This window comes from Zea mays, chromosome 5 (genome assembly GCF_902167145.1).
Source record: "Zea mays cultivar B73 chromosome 5, Zm-B73-REFERENCE-NAM-5.0, whole genome shotgun sequence".
Taxonomy (NCBI): domain Eukaryota; kingdom Viridiplantae; phylum Streptophyta; class Magnoliopsida; order Poales; family Poaceae; genus Zea; species Zea mays.
Genome location: NC_050100.1, coordinates 165,465,246 through 165,470,820, shown reverse-complemented (window position 1 = coordinate 165,470,820; position 5,575 = coordinate 165,465,246).

Sequence of the window (5,575 nt, the reverse complement as noted above, 5' to 3'; positions counted from 1 at the left end):
TCGCGGAGGGAGAGGCCATGGCATGCGCGGGTGCGGGGGCAGTCGTGGCATGTAGCAGAGGGGGAGGATGGTCGCGACATGAGTGGAGGCGGCTTTTATGGGGGAAGGCAACATACCATGGCCAGGCATCGCGAGCTGGGGGTGGGGTAATTTTCTCGTTGGCGCGTAGGGGGCATCGCGAGGACGGGGGTAGGCTGGGGGCGACGATGGAAGTGGTGTGGTCGACGACAAAAATCTCGAGGGTATGAGGGCGAGGCTGGGAGGCTGCTTCCATGCGCGGGCATGGGAGAGGGCAGGGGCACCAGGGTGTGGATGCCTTCCTTGCTATCCTAATCCATACTAATCTATTAAGAGTGTAAAGTCAGCATCCATAATCCTGCCCCGCCCGCACGCCCCCACCCCGCGCCCACGTTGCACACGCTTTTCACGGATGTGGCTGTTGTTTACTTGTTTTTTATTGCTGAATCACAAAACAAGGCAACACAAATGTTAAATGTAAAGGACATTCGTCCTTCGAAGCATCAAATCCTTTCGAGAATGATGATTCTCGGACGAAGGTTATGAAGAACAAGTCTTCATCATTTACAAATACAAAAATGTATTTACAAATGTAACATCATGATAATTATTTATATCATATTGAATGTTAGATAACATTAAGATTTGTATCATATGTTGACAAAGTAATATATGATATATATTACATTTGTACCTTCGGCTTGCTCGAAGGTGAAAATGAGAATACAATCTCAATCTCGCGTGAACAATACAGGGGTACTGTCCATCTATTTATAGGCATGGGATGCAGCCCGAGCAAAAGTACATTTATGACCTTGACATATACACATAATCCTAATATAAACATCATGGATTAACAAGTCTTTTTCTCTTCGGCTCAACATCGTGTTTGACCTTCGTATGGCATCTTGAGTCCAAGCAAACCTAGCCATATTGAATTTGGAAAATCCACTGTGAAGGCAGAAGACTTAGTTTTAATGAAAAGCCTTGGATATTTTGGGAAAATGATGATGAGTTGTTAAGGTTCGTCGGAGATGAAATAGTTCTAGAGCCAAGATATGACGAAGTTGTCGTTTTAAGAGCTTCTTCAGAGCAGGGCTTTGGTTCCCTCTGTATGAAATGATCGGTGAAGTTTTGAAAAAAAATTGAAATTTATCTTCATCAACTGACTCCAAACGCTATAATCAGGCTTAGCGTGTATATCTAGGCTTTACGAAGTCAAGGAAAAAGTGCTAATGCCAAAGGATTCTGTAGGGTCCACAAGCTTCATTATCAGACCAAGGCAAGGGCAGATGGTTTACATAAAAACTTTGGATGCTACAATTTCGCATACCGTAAAGACACGAAGGCTACAATGATTGGTTATCGCACCAAGTGGCCTACCGGTTGGACAAATGAATGGTTTTATGCAAAAGCTGATGAGAAGAAAAGGGAGAAACTCATGAGCATGGTGATGAGTCCCTTGAAGTTAAGCTTTGGCATGATGAGGCCATTGTGCAACATGCAACTTAACTCCCCATGCCAATTAGACGAAGTTGAATTCAGAGTCGTAGAAGAGCACATTAGTACTCGAGACTTGGTGCAAGAATATTTGGCTAATAATACTTTTCCAACATTTGGTGCTTGGGGAATGACGAAGAGGAAGGATGAAGGGAAAATTTTGAACTTGTTCGGTTGACATATCAGTTCAAATTTCAGAATACTTTCAGCGGCCCTTATGTCGAATGGTTGGAAATGATAGAGACAATGTGCAATGAGATCCTTGAAAACTATACAAAGAAAGAGGATCAATTGATGACCGCCGCCTTTGGTACTTGGAAGAAACGAAGGTTGAATCGGGTAATGGACGCCCTTGGCTTCGAATACTCGGACTATGAAAGGCTTAACGAATAAGCTAGGGGTGAAGAAAAAGAGGATTGTAAGCATTTTGAAAAGTCAAGCAATCAGATCTATTGAAAAAGACAAGCAAAGGGCTGCCTCCAAGAAACAGAAAATCTTAGCGGAGCCGAAGCTTTCGGCTCCCAAAAAGCGAAAGTGCTCAACTCTAGCCCCTATCGAGGCGAAGGTACAAGATTCAGCATAGAAGATTGCTAGAACCTCTTTGTCCTCCTCTATCGGCGTAACAGAAATCCTGAAGGTAATGACTGAACCCTTCTCGTTTGCTATGCTAAGTCCTCTGGGGTCAGAACCGACTAGCTTATTGTAGTCGAAGGAGAAGGGGGTTGAAAAAGGTGCGGAAGTCAAGAAGAAGACTGCTTCAGCGACCAGAGGAAATGAGGGTGGTCAGAAGAAACCCCACCCCCGATCGCGATAGAAAAAATTGCTGCCCCCGCCGATGCCGATGCTGATGAAATGGCCGCTAAAGCTGAAAATAGCGGAGGCCCTCTTGGAACCACAATGCCGGAGATTGACAGGATTATAGCTGATGTGGTTCCTGAGAGGGAAATGGATGAAGTGACCGCTGGTAGGGTTACACCCTTAAAGGTGAAAGAATTGGAAGGAGCTTCTTCGAAGAGTAAAGAATTGGACCTATGACACTTGGGTGGCCAGGAACTCTCCGAAGAAGATATCTCTGAACTGAAAAAGTTCGCTATTGCTGGTGGCTACCAGCCTGGATCTGTGCTCTTTGGTGGTGTTAACGAAGAAATTCTAGGGTGCATCCCTGATCGTGTTGGAGCAAAGATTGTCAACACTCTATCAAAGAGTATCAGATTCCCGAAGCTTGAACGAGACATGAGCAACTATAGAAGGCAACAAATTACTGGAAGTTTATTCTACTCAAATTTTAAGGTGCAAAATTTATTGTATACCTCTACAATTTATTAATTTTTTGAATTTTAAGAGTTTCAAGCTAATATAGCTTCAGTTTTTTCAACAGAGCCTACTTCTAAGCAAAGCTTTGAAGTTGCAACATGAAAGCGAAGACATAATGAATGGGCTTGTTGTCAGTAACTTGGAAAGGAAAGTGAAAGACCTTGAAAATCCTTTGGAGCAAAAGGATTCTAAGATCAAAACTACCGAAGCAGACCTGGTCGAAGCTCACCTTTAGATTGAAAATCAAGTTATTCAAATCTCTGATCAAGACAAACAATTGAAGAGGTTAAACATGGAGCTCGAAGAAGTGAACTCAAACTTAAAAGATGCCACAGTCCGCTACGAGCATGAAATTAAATAACTAAAAGATGAAGTCAAAGTCGAAGCAGAGAAAAGCTCTAAGTTATTCAAAACCCTCAGAATGCTTCGAGAAACTTAATTTGGCTTCGCAACTCGGTGCTCCCTTCGTCTGCGCAAAATCTTCAATTCGGTCGGAGCAATGTCAGGAGAAGCGAATTATTCTGTCAACAATATTCCAAAGGCGCTTGAGTTTGTCGAAAAAGAAATCAATGAATTTGACGAAGTTATGGTGGGTGAGAGCACCTAGAGGTGGGGTGAATAGGTGATCCTGTAAAAAATAGCTTAACAACACAAACTTGGACTAATATTAGATTAGTGAAAATTAAGTTCAAGTTCAAGAGAGAAGTACAAGCGGAGTAAACTTCTTCACTTAATTGCTCTTCACAAGATGCATAATAAACTTAGAGCAATTATGAAAGTGAAGTGAATGGAAGTAGAGAGAATCGCACAAGAATAAAGACAAGTGACACAACGATTTTTATCCCGTGGTTTGGTCAAGCAGAATACTTGCATACTCCACGTTGTGGCGTCCCAATGGACGAGAGTTGCACTCAACCCCTTTCATGTGGTCCAAAGATCAACTTGAATACCACGGTTCTCTTTATCTCAATGATATCCCGTTGTGAGGAATCTCCACACTTTGGAGTCTCTCACGCCTTACACAAATGGTCTCAAATGAACACAAGAGTAAGGGGGAATAGCAACACACACAAGAGCGAGAGTTGTAGCAACAACACGCACACAAGACAAGAATGAGCACACAGAAGCAGCACAATGGAGTTACAACTTAAAGAAGTGCTCGATTCTCTATCACAATGAACCAGATGCGTTAATGCGAAGTTTCGGCATCTTATGATGTTCAAGGGGTGTTTGGTGTAGTGCTCCATGATCCAAGGGGTCCATTTTATATCCCCAAGGCAGCTAGGAGCCATTGGAGCTCTATTTGGAAGGCCATAGATGCCTTCTGTCCGTGGGCGCACCGGACAGTCTGGTGCACCACCGGATAGTGAAAAGTGCACGATTTCCTTCCTTTTCTGGCGAAGCCGACCGTTGCAGCCACAGCCCTCGTGGTACACCGGATAGTTCGGTGGCACACCGGACAGTCCGGTGTGACCTTCCGACCGTTGGTGAAGTCCACGTGTCGCCTGCTGATCGCGCAGCCGACCGTTGGCGTTGGCGCGGCTGACTCACCAGACAGTCCGGTGAATTACAGTCGCGACGCGCTGAGTTTTTCCCGAGAGCAGCCTGTTCGCAGGGCGCGCCAACCTGAGCACCGGACACTGTCTGGTGCACACAGGACAGTCCGGTGCACCGCAGACTGGTGCAAGTTTGGCTGGGTAGCCAAACTTCTCCAATCCAATCTCTTTTGATTTGACAAGGTTCCTAGCACTTAGTAGAATATGTTAGTACCAAAAACAATTTACTAAGGCTAGAATCATACCTTGCATTTCCATTTGCATTTTTTACACTTAGCACAAAACAATATATGTTGAGCATTTAGTCACCAAAACATTTATAGAAATGGCCCAAGGGCACATTTCCCTTTCAGTGGGGCATGGAGATTTTTGCGCTCTAGTGGCCGCCCGAGGAACTGCTACTATTTTTAACATTTTATAAATGTTAACAAGCCTACCTTCACTATCTCCCTCGCTGATCTTGAGAATATTCCAAGCGAGGCTCAAATTGTGGGTAACATATTTATTACCCAAATTTGGACGAAGGGTAGCCGAGAACTAGCTAGAAACGAAGCTCGACCTCTCCTTGACGAAGTATGAAAATGTCCCTACTCCCCTTCTCTCTTTTTTTCTGGCTTCATACTACCAAGCATTTCATATGATATTTATTTATTTATTTATTTTAGGCTGATGTAAGCGAAGAATGAAGAACCGAAGTTGAAGACAATGTTAGTATAATCTGGAGACCCGAAGCTAAAGGATTTTGGCGTAGTCTTAGAAGAATTCTTGTAACTTTTGTGCCAAAAATGTATGTAAATAGAAAAATCAATGTAATGGAAGTAATGAAAGATTGGCTTTGTAATATATTGTTACCTTGCAATTTTATATTCGTCAGCTGTCGTTTGCTTTGGTGTGGATGCGACCACTTTGTTTCTTTTGAGCCGATGGTGAAGAACACCTTTCCTTCTTTTCGTTCACAACGAAGCATTTTCGAGCCGAAGATAAAAAATATCCTTTTTGTTCATAATGAAACATTCTTGAGCCGAAGACAAAAAACCGCCTTTCCTTCTTTTCCATCAGTGTCTTATGCCATGCATCATGGTGCAATGAAGCTACAGATGTCTAATGCATGTTTGTATAAATTCAAAGTATCATGTGATGAAATATGTAAGTGCATGCCAAAGATAACAAAACCCACACAAACACGC